The sequence below is a fragment of the Anabrus simplex genome, chromosome 6 (genome assembly GCF_040414725.1).
Source record: "Anabrus simplex isolate iqAnaSimp1 chromosome 6, ASM4041472v1, whole genome shotgun sequence".
In the NCBI taxonomy this organism is placed as follows: Eukaryota; Metazoa; Arthropoda; class Insecta; order Orthoptera; family Tettigoniidae; genus Anabrus; species Anabrus simplex.
This window is the reverse complement of record NC_090270.1, coordinates 89,785,655-89,797,899: the sequence shown is the minus strand read 5'-3', so window position 1 is coordinate 89,797,899 and position 12,245 is coordinate 89,785,655. Positions and strand designations below refer to the sequence as shown.

Sequence of the window (12,245 nt, the reverse complement as noted above, 5' to 3'; positions counted from 1 at the left end):
ATATACTAACATATGAAGAACCAATCTGGTAGCGTATTCCTCAACATTGTGTGTGTAGTTGCAATTATTTGATCCTAACTTGGTATAATCATCGTCGAACATGAAGCAAGTCCGCCTCTGTGGTGTAGTGGTTACTGTGATTAGCTGCCACCCGCGGAGGTCCGGATTCGATTCCCGACTCTGCCACGAAATTTTAAAAGTGGTAAGTGATTCGAGGCCTGTAACGGGGTCTACTCAGCCTCGGGGGGTCAACTGAGTAGAGGTGGGTTCGATTCCCACCTCAGCCACCCTCGAAGTGGTTTTCCGTTGTTTTCCACTTCTCCACCAGGCAAATTCCGGAATGGTATCCAACTTAAGGCCACTGCCTATGGCCGCTTCCTTACCTCTTCCTTGCCTGTTCCTTCCAATCTTCCCATCCCCCACAAGGCCCCTGTTTAGCAAAGCAGGTGAGGTCGCCTGAGTGAGGTACTAGTAATTCTCCCCAATTACATCCCGCGACCCAATGTCTCACGCTCCAGGACACTGCCCTTGAGGCGATAGAGGTTAAACCGATTAAGAAGAAGAAGACCGAGCTCCAGTCTCTTAAGTGCGGCCAGTATCCAGTAATCGGGAGATAGTGGGTTCGAAACCCACTGTCGGCAGCCCTAAATATGGTTTTCCGTGGTTTCCCATTTTCACATCAGGCAAATGCTGGGGCTGTACCTTAATTAAGGCCACGGCCGCTTCCTTCCCATTCCTAGGCCTTTCCTGTCCCATCGTCGCCATAAGACCTATCTGTGTCGGTGCGACGTAAAGCAAATAGCAAAAAAAGAAGAAGAGGATTCTAACCATTTTTGTACGTCGGCTCCTTGGCTGAATAGTCAGCGTGGTGGCGTTCACTTCAAAGAGTCCCAGGTTCGATTCATGACCAGGTTGAGAATTTTGGTCGTGTCTGGTAAATATATCCCTCCAGATAAAGTCGGCGTCAAGAAGTGAAAGAGAAGGCTATCCGGCCGTAAAACAGCGGCGGAAGAGAACAAGAAGGTTAAGATACTCCTACCAAAGTTCGTAGGCTATACATAATATTGCTACTAACTTTGTCACGTACCTTTCGAACAGAACAAGAGTGGGAAGAATATATTGAACGAGGATAACAGTACAACCGAGCATTGCATAAATAGAGAAGAATTACACCTGTAATTTTTTAAGAGACGGAATGTACTTCAAAAATCGTCGGCCGGAGTGGGATTCGAACCTACGCCTCCGAAAAGAAGTCATCATATATCTTATCTTAGCAGCATCGGTTTGCGATATTGTTACAAATAAACCATTGCTTGTTTACTGTTGGGGTCGGTCCTGCTTAACATATGAGTCGCCGGTCGTTAATGAGAAAATTAAGACAACTTATAGCTTAAAAGAGCGTCTTCCGCTCGGCTACGATACCTGCGTGTATTAAATATTCTACATCTATAGATATACGAAACAGACAAGTTTCCCATCAACCCCCGATTTCGTTATTCGGAAATGAACTACTATGTTCCATTATTTGTAGCGTGCCGGCAGGGTATTTCTCAGTATGTTGTTAGCTTTATTGGTTATACGTAACGTTAGGCTGGGTAAAGTCGATGACCGCGGTTAAATCTGAGATATGTCAAAATTATCCATCTACTTAACAGTTCGCGAGGCGTTAAGCCGCGTTTACATCGGTGTTGCTGACATATGTTGCCAACAAATGTTATCAACATCTCATGTTTGTAACAGATTTCCTGTATTGCCAACAGAAATGTTCTTACCAATACGAAGTCGGTGAAGATCAAATAATGTTAACAATGGTACCAATACACTTCCCACTAAACGATGCTTTTGCACTCGCTGATCGGCTGTTCCTGGCGGACGATAACTGGTCGAGTGATGAGTGGTTCAGACAAGAGGGGTAGCGAGGGAAATGTAGCTAACATTGAAAACAGAAGTCATACTGGTGTTCTGTTACACATATGTTGGTAACAAATTGTTAGTAACATTCGGCGTAAACCTGACCTAACAGGTTCGATTCGTTTAAGAGAGTGAGAATGAATTTATCATCATTGGTCTGTAACGGTTAGGTCCTAAAGAGGGACAGATTATTGGTTTGTAAAATGAAATCCTAGTCCGCCTCTGTGGTGTAGTGCTTAGTGTGATTAGCGACCACACTCGGAGGCCCAGGTTCGATTCCTGTCTCTGCGATGAAATTTGAAAAGTGTACGAGGACTGGAACGGGGTCCACTCAGCCTCGAGAGGTGAACCGAGTCGAAGAGGTCGATTCCTTCCTCAGCAATCCTCGAAGTGGTTTTTCGTGGTTTCACAATTCTCCTGCAGGTAAATGCCGGGATGTTAACTCAAGGTCATGGCCACTTCTTTTCCTCTTCCTTGCCTATCCCTTCCACTCTTCCCATCCTCCCACAAGGTTAATGTTCAGCATAGCAGGTGAGACTGCTTGGGTGACGTACTGGTCCTCCTCCGAATCTATATCCCCAACCCAAAGTCTCACGCTCCAGGACACTGACCTTGAGGTGGTGGAGGTGGGATCCCTTGTTGAGTCCGAGGGAGAAACCAACCCTGGAGGACAAACAGATTAAGAATGAAAGAAAGGAATTAAATTCTGGTGGAAGTGGGGTGACAAGGCCTAACTCAGTGTGATTTATTACATCCCTTGACAGGTCTCCACCGAACCACATCATCATCATCATCATCATCATCATCATCATCATCATCATTCCCTAAATACAAAGCATTGTCTATACAACAACAACTTCGCATAGTTGTAAGCTTGTATCCGAGTGATGGTGGCTCGAATCTCACTGTCAGCAGTCCTGACGACGGTTTTACTGTTTTTTAACACAAGGCAAATGCTGAGGCTGTACCTTTTAAGCCCACGGCAACTAGTTACAACAATCCTAGCCCGTTCCCATTCGTACGCCGCCAAAATCCTTTTTTTCTTTCACTAAAATGTTTTTACTTCTCCCCTGAAGGGCGAGGCGGGCCACCGAGAAGTTGACGCCGTCTCTCAGGCCGGGAGATTTGTTGCGGTGAAGGAGATGCTCGGAGAAGGTGAGGGGGTTAGCGGCCGTGGCCTACACTAGGAACTGTCCCTTCATTCGACTTAGTGCAGGGAATGGAAAACCACGGAAAACCATTCTCAGGACAGACGACGGTTGGGGCCAGCCGTGATGTCCAGCCCTGTCCCGTCTCCCGAATGTAGAGGCGTAGAGCCACTGTAGAGCCGTGGCCCTCTGCTCGGTTGGCCGGTCAGAGTGCAGTCGTGGCCACTTAATGGGCGGAGACCCACTCTGCATCTACTGACCAAACCTTGTATGTATCACTGCGACGTTAAACCACTACACTCTATCTCATATGAGAAGCTTTTTGTCGTCGACAGTCTATTCAGGACTGTCCAACCACGTGGCTGCAATGTAGTCTCATTATCCCACCCACTTAATGTGCTGTGTTCCACCGAAAATTTCACCCGCGGAGGGCAATATGTATTTCCTCACAAAAACTAGCACAATGGAAACAGCTTGTCATTCGACACAGGTTATAGCTAATATTTTCATTTCTGTCCAGCTAGTTTTGTTGAACCTTCTTCACATTCTTCTGTTTCTTCCACGCTTTCATTGCTGTCGGTTTTACGTCTTATGGCGAGGATGGAATAGGACAGGGAAGCAAGCGTCCGTGGCCATTAGCAAAGTAATGGCCTCAGGCATTTTCATGGTGCGAAATTGGAAAAACACGGAAAATCACCTTCAGGGCTGCTGACAGTGGGGTTCGAACACACTGTCTCTTCAATGGTCACAGGTACGTGGCCTAAAACGCGTAGCAAACTCCCTCGGTTCCTGACTTTCCTGAAGTCCACATTTCATATCCAAATGTAAAGTCGCATAATGCCAGAGATTTTAGAAATGTCTGAGTCACCCAAATAGAAAAGCACTTGTTCCTTACATTGCCTCTTGAGAGCTGCACTTCAATACTGCCAACACAATGGTGCGTGTAAAAAGCACTTGGCAGCGGTGGGATTCGAACCCACGCCTCCGAAGAGACTGGTGCCTTAAACCAGCGCCTTAGACCGCTCGGCCACGCTACCGCTGCTCTGTCAGGTTGTTTCACACTGTTGGCTTGTATCTCGCATGTGTTATGTTACGGGGCAAAGGACTTGCACTACATTGCTTACCTCGCGTAGAGGAATCACGGAGTAGTGATAAGATTTGATCTGATTCAGTATAACAGTCTCGAATTCTAATATCTGTAGAATGAGTCTTATGACATATTGCGTCTATATGTTGTAAAAATCTTCTTTTTGAATTTTTTTGAGCCGAAAATTGGAATTTAGCCTACTTAGAACTTGAAAAAGCCGCCTCTGTGGTGTAGTGGTTAGTGTGATTAGCTGCCATCCCAGGAGGCCCGGAATCGATTCCCGGCTCTGCACAAAATTTGGAAAGTGGTACGAGGGCTGAAACGGGGTTCACTCAGCCTCGGGAGGTCAACTGAGTAGCGGGGGTTCGATTCCCTCCTCAGCCATCCTGGAAGTGGTTTTCCGTGGTTTCCCACTTCTCCTCCAGGCAAATGCCGGGATGGTACCTAACTTAAGGCCACGGCTGCTTCCTTCCCTCTTCCTTGTCTATCCCTTTCAATCTCCCATCCTCCCACAAGGCCCCTGTTCATCATAGCAGTTGAGGCCACCTGGGTGAGATACTGGACATTCTCCCCAATTGTATCCCCCTACCCAATGTCTCACGCTCCAGGGCACTGTCCTTGAGGCGGTAGAGACATCCCACTTCTAACGCCTCAAGAGCAGTGTCCCGGCGCGTAATACATTTGGTCGGGAATACTTCTGGGAAGGAGGACCAGTACCTACCTCGCCTTGCCTGCTATGCTGAACAGGGGCCTTGTGGGGGATGGGAAAATCGGAAGGGATAGGCAAGGAAGAGGGAAGAAAGCGGCCGTGGCCTTAAGTTAGGTACCATCCCGGCATTTGCCTACAAAAGAAGTAGGAAAGCATGGAATAACACTTCGAGGATGGCTGAGGCAGGAACCGAACCCTTTTCTACTCAGTTGACTTCCTGAGGTTGAACAAACCCGGTTCCAGTCATCGTGCCATTCATCAAATTTCATGGCAGAGCCAAGAATCGAACCGGGGCCGGAGGTGGCAGTTAATCACACTAACCACTACACCAGAGTTCTTAGCTGTTAATTTGAGAAACTGAACACATTTGCGTCCGCCTCTGTGGAATGTAAGGTCTTATAATATAATATGTTATATTGTAATTTTAAGCATATCCTTGGAGTTTTTGATTGGTTTTTTTCTATTATCGCTGAAGAAGAGAAATGATTTTCTCGAAACATGTACGATGACGAAATTAATTAAATTAGTAATCATCATATGTCCGCTTCTATGGTGTAGTGGTCAGTGTGATTAACTGCCACCCCCGGAGGACCGGATTCGATTCCTGGCTCTGCCACGAAATTTGAAAAGTGGTACGAGAGCTGGAACTGGGTGCACTCAACTTTGGGAGGTCAACTGAGTAGAGGGGCTTCTATTCCCACCTCATCCATCATCGAAGTGGTTTTCCGTGGTGTCCCACTTCTCCCCCATGCCAATGCCGGCATGGTACCTAACTTAAGGCCACGGCCGCTTCCTTCCATCTTCCTTGTCTATCCCTTGCGATCTTCCCATCCTCCCCATAAGGCCCATGTTCAGTATAGCAGGTGAGGCCGCCTGGGCGAGATACTGGTCCTCCTTCCCTGTTGTATCCTTCCGACCCGACGTCGGACGCTCCAGGACACTGCCCTTGAGGCGGTAGAGGTGGGATCCCTCGCTGAGTCCAAGAGAAAAACCAACCCTGGAGGGGGGACGGATTAGGAAAAATAAAGAAATTAATTACCATATAGTAATTGTGTATATAAATTGTATTGACAGGCGGACCCTTATTAGCCCTGTTTTCTTACAGGTTGTTAAATCAGGGCCAATCCTGATATTCGGTAGGCCTACATGTAACATGTATCTTGCACTGAATTTTATAAACTCGGTGCCTACAATAAAAGGAGATCAAAGTTCTTTGAGAAATATGAAATACAGTATACGAAGTATGATTGTTATAAGAAGAGACCTTAACTATTGTAAAAAGTACCACAGAATGATGCATTTTGTGTGAAAGAGGTTTTACCCACTGTCATGATATGCTTTCTTTTAATAAAGTTCTGTTTGTCGATAATCCGCCGATTTTTGTCACGTATACTTCTGTCCCTGATTTGTGAAAGAAAATTAAGGCTATCATATCGTAGGGATTCTTATAGAAATGCGTCATTCACTTTGATTAGGGTACTAAGAGCGAAGAGACAGACTGCGCATTAGTACCGTATTTGGCAGATTGAATACGTACGTTTTTAATAATATATTCACAAGTCATTAGTCTTTCTCCACATGGAGTATAGATACCAACACGTGGTGGCAGATGAGGAAGGTAATGTCTACGTGTACATTCCTCTCGGGTAATTATACTCCTGTCACGATGAGCACTTGTTCGCCCAATGATATGCGCATGCGTAATTACAGCACGGGCGAGCACAATGCCATTAACTTTTAATATGTTGATTTAACCAAGACTCGTAAAGAATAAAATAATTAATTCATAAAATTCATTATCACGTATTTAAATGACACTTAAACTTACATATTGTTTATAATTACTAGACAATATTCATTATAATGTTCATTAATGTCCAAGTTGGCTGAAACTTATGGGAGTTGTACAGCGATCAGTGTAGGCTGTTCTCTCCGCGCACATAGAAAATTTACTTATGGTCCTGTGGAAACAGAGGTCATGGACTGCTCCACAGGAAACCTTATGTTTACATCGGACAACCATTGAACCGGAAGAAGAGCATGAGTTGTGGCAAACTTAAATGAAACCAGAACGTATACAGAACATTCGTGAAATTTCAGGCCAGATGATGCAACAACAGTAAGTTCAGTGAGTAGAGACAAAGCATAGCAGTGCAGCAAGTACAGTACTGTATGTTAGCGACCACATGGCTATGTCCGAATGTAAAAACTTTACTCTCTTCCAGATAAACTTATTATATAAATGCCATTATGGATAAAGAGATAGGGCCGATGACCTTCGATGTTAGGCCCCTTAAAACAACAAGCATCATCAGATAAAGAGATAAGGAACAAAACGCTGGATTTAAGTAATAATAATAATAATAATAATAATAACAATGTGAAACTAACGTAATGTAAAATCTTACATTTTCAGGAAATACAAAATAAAATTTTTTAATACCGTAGGCAATTGTTGATATTCCACAAATAAAAAAATGATTTTTTTTTCGTTGAACATTAGCAAAGTCATTACTTTGATTGAATAATTACTGAGATACGTCTCTGTGTCTCCAAACAAGGCCAAGAATAAAATTACGTTCGTCTTTGCAAAGATATGCAAAATTTTGTAACTTCTTCACTGCTATCCCTACACATGCCCTCTTTCTCATCTGTTTAGTTTGATTCTGTCTTTTAATTTATATGTATAAATTATGTTATTGGTACAGACGTTCGTTTCACATTACAATGCTTAGATTTTATTCACACAAAAAATAACAGGCACTGTATTATATACAAGACCATTGGGAAATTAGTAGGCATCTTTTGTCACCAAGTAAAAGAACAATTTTATTATCAATTGGTGTAAAACCCTAAAATGGCTATTTTTGTAGTTGGATTAGTTTCACACTAAGCCCTCGAGTTTTCATCACGATTCAAACGTGACGTTTTCGACAAAGTCTGCTGCCCCTATGCCTAGAAAGGAATCCTCACGACATATCAAATCGCAGTTCTGTTGTACCATCTCTGGAGAGATGGTGTCTATGGTCATGATTATGAATGTCGTTTTTCTTGCACGGATACGATATTCCCTTTACTCATGCCATTGTTCGAATATAAAAATCGAACTGAGATGAAGCAGAATGATCTGATAAACTGTGGTTGCGAAGCTTTATTTTTTCTTTTGCTAGTGGTTCATTCTCACACTAACTCATCGAAGGTTTCCAGCGACCCAAGGTTGGGAAAATGATAGGACTGAGATGGTACAGTGAAATCCCTCGCTTTGAACACCCCTATACCCTGGACAACCCTTTTAATTGGACATATATTAAATGCACAGTTTAGTTCCCTATGCATTTACATGGTAACAATCCTCTGTACATTCGACACCGCACAACTCTGGATATTGGACAGCCATTAAATGAGAGTTTGGACAGGTTCAAATCTATTTTGTTTTGTTGTTTTGTAATCGTTTAGTGCAAGCAATTTTAATATTGTCATTGGAAATGTTCCCTGTCTAAGAACTTTTAAAAACAACAATGTTAAGACAGAGAGTCTTCCTGTTGGCTGATAAGTGTAACAATGCAATCGGATTTACACGGTCCTCGACGCAATTTGCTGGATGCGTAGTGCTTGGATGGACGTGTCACAAGAAACAATTGTGAAATGTGTTAAGTGAGGAATTGAAATGTCTCCCTGAAGTCCTTCGCAGTAAATTTTGGGCTGGGAAGATTTGGGAGTGAGGAGGCGAGCTGCTCGAGTAAGCGGTATATTCTGAGTAGTCAGTGGAGAGATGGCGTGGAATGATATTAATAGACGAATAAGCTTGGGTGGAGATTTAAATGTTAGGAAGGATTGTCATGTGAAAATAAATGCTGGAATTCAAAAGGACAAATTGAGACAAATTTTCATTTATAGGGAGAGGAATTGGGGCTGGAATAAATTATCAAGGGAAGAGTTCGACAAATGTTCAAGCTTTTGTGAAATCATTTTAAAAATTCTATGTAAATAACTTATATGAAATCTGACACCTGGGCGACTGCCCTAAATTCAGATCAATGATGACTGACTGACCTTCGGATCAAGAATTCAAGAGGACGTGAGGACCAAAGAGATAAGGGAAGTCTACAACAAGATAACAGAAATACGAGCACGAACAAACGTCTGGATGTTCTAAATGGGCTTATTCGCAAATAATAATATCACCGAGCGAGTTGGCCGTGCGGGTAGGGTCACGCAACTGTGAGCTTGCATTCGAGAGATTGTGGGCTCGAATCCCACCGTCGGCAGCCCTGAAGATGGTTTTCCGTGGTTTCCAACTTTCACACCAGTCAAATGCTGGGGCTGTACCTTAATTAAGGCCACACCGCTACTTTTCCAATCCTAGCCCTCTCCCATCCTTCCATCGCCGAAAACCTTTGATGTGTTAGTGCGACGTTAAACACAATTTAAAGACCAAGCCTTGTCACTGCAACCATTCTCCTCTCAATTCTCTTCACTTCCTTGTAGTCTTTATATCCCATCAAGTCTCTCATACCCTCGCTTCCTTGGTCTTCCTCTTCCTTCCTTTTCCAGTATTTTCCCTTCAAAAACGTTTGCTAGAAAGTCATTACATCTCAGGATATGATCTACAAGTTTTATCGACCTTCTTTCCATATCCTTTACCAGCGTCCATGTCCGGCTCCATGGCCAAATGGTTAGCGTGCTGGCCTTTGGTCACAGGGGTCCCGGGTTCGATTCCCGGCAGGGTCGGGAATTTTAACCCTAATGGGTTAATTTCGCTGGCACGGGGGATGGGTGTATGTGTCGTCTTCATCATCATTTCATCCTCATCACGACTCGCAGGTCGCCTACGGGAGTCAAATCGAAAGATCTGCATCTGGCGAGCCGAACTTGTCCTCGGACACTCCCGGCACTAAAAGCCATACGCCATTTCATTTTTTTTTTTTTACCAGAGTCCGTTGCTCATCGACTTTCTTTAGAACATCTCGATTCGTCTTTTTTTTCCTTTTTTTTTTCTAAGTCCAGCATGTCCTCGTCATTTTCCTCCAAATCCACATTTCATTTGCTTCCAATGAAAAAATAAACAACACTTTCTTAGACATCATTGTCACCATCCAGACATTGACCTTTGTTGCCACACTACGTCGCATGTGTAAAATATGTTAACAAAGCTGAAAGTAACCAAAAAAATCCTCAACTCTCACATACGTCATAATTACTATGTATGCGGCGGTTCTGTTTGGAAACAGTTAACTCCAGAAGGTTAGTGTGCAGATTTTTTGTTGAAATTAAGATGAATGAGGGAAATGTTTTGAACAAAATACCTTACATTACTAAAGTAAATTTTCAACTGAACAGGTATAATTTACAATAATTAAGGAGTGTATTTCTTGTTCATTGGAGGCATTTGTGGGAGAAGTACACAAGTATCCTGGAACCCGGGAGATATTTCTCGGAAGACTTTGCATGTTCCTGTGCTAACGCTCTCTCCTAGTGGCCAATATCCCCTTAACGTCGTAATTGCTACCTGCCATCGCAAATAGTTGAATGCACAAAAACCTGTTCTCCTTTCCTCGGGTGAAATATTTGCCCATTGGTAACGATAATCAGCGTAATAATTTAGTAATAGTTATGAATTACAAACTAGTTCATGCAATTCCGTTGCGGAAAGGCTAACTATTTAGCACTGGGAAAGGTAAGAATACATTTCGAAGCCTGACGTTGAAGGCTTAAACATTTAACTTCTTTATTATACGGGCTTCAATAAAAATGATGAACAACACTTCTCATAGTGCCTTCTCCTTAATGAAGGTTCTAGAAAATTTTTACACATGTGTTTCTGTCCTGAACTGTACAAAGGGGCTATTCTAGATTGAGGATTGCCCAATAATAATAATAATAATAATAATAATAATAATAATCGTATGGCTTCAGCAACCGTGTGCAGGCATTTTGATTTGACGCCATCTGGATGTCTGCTCGTCAATTTCGACGTTCGGTTTTACAGTACGCCTACTAGATGGCAGAGTGAAACGAATCTCTCTTGGGCGTCTACGGATGAGTTTTAATGAATTTTGTCGGGTAAACGCCATGTGTCACCAGAAATCTTTTACATGCCGACAACGTACGATGACATTGAGTGTCAAGTGGACTTTTTCCCGTCCTTCAAAAATCAGACTACCTCTGCCGGGCTTGAACCCACAATTCATATTTTTCATGCGTAAGGATGTGCTATTTTCCTCACTTTAATTTTGTGAAGCAGCTCTCTCATTGATTCTACTTGGCATAGGACTTCTTGGTTTGTCATCTGTGTTGTCCATGGTATATTCAGCATACAACGATATAACACACACATCTTAATATCTTTGAATTGATGCTCCAGAGCTTGAGCGGTTGCTGGGTCGATGTTATATTAGGCTAGGACTAAGCTACGCCAACTAAATTTAAATCTGGAGTTGATATTGCATTGCTAGGTCAGTGGATAGTTCCGGACTTAATTTACCACGGACTTGTTTTAACACCACACTCTTTCAGTTCTGGATTTCCGCGGGAAAACAGAGAATTTGACAGGTTTATGTTGACAACACACAGTAATTAAGGAAACAAGCTACTCCAAATACATGTTTTCTGCGGGGATTGAATACTTTTTTCTATACCATTGATTGTGCGGTAGCGATTCTATAGCTATAAAACCAGAATGAAAAATGACGGAAAATTAAAACGGAACCGCGGTAGTAAATTCGTAAAATGTGAATGTTTAACGCGACTAGTATCAAAATATCCACAGGTTGAAAGCAAATTGCATGGTATAGCAAACGAAGCAATAAAGAAAAAGGCGTAGATGTGCCGAGCTCATCTCAGATTCCGAGAATTAAAAACGTACAGTGGAACAGCTACGGAACACTTGGAAACAGATAAAAAGAGAAAGAAAGTCCCAAACTGCTGAAGAACTTAGGGAGAAATTTGCAACCGGCGGTGAACCCTCTCCCAGTCCACGAGGGGATAGTGAATGTGATAACATGGTTGATGAAGTTTTAGCGGACCCTGGAGGATATTTCTGATGATGAAGACAAAGGTAATGCATACTCCTATGGAATTATTTTATTTACAGTACTGGTTAAGTAATATCTGGTAAGTTATCACTAGAGCCCTGCGCGGATATACAAAATATTATACCCATTCGCTCCGCATCCGTAATTCCTATATGCGCACCCGCGAATGGTTATCCACGGGGTCTGCATTCGGGAGACAGGACAGGGCTGCACCTTATAGCTGGCCCTAACCGTCGACTGTCCTGAGAATGGTTTTCCGTGGTTTTCCATTCTCCTGCACTAAGGCGAATATCGGGACAGTTCCTAGTATAGGCCACGGCCGCCAACCCCCTCACCTTCTCCGAGCGTCTCCTTCA

General features: G+C 43.2%; 1 non-coding gene across 1 annotated transcript; it reads right to left on the bottom strand.

Annotated features, from left to right (window-relative positions):
• Positions 1-4,014: 4,014 nt before the first annotated feature.
• TRNAL-AAG (transfer RNA leucine (anticodon AAG)) lies at positions 4,015-4,096 on the bottom strand. Its single transcript has one exon. It is a non-coding gene; the product is annotated as a tRNA-Leu (tRNA).
• Positions 4,097-12,245: the final 8,149 nt, after the last annotated feature.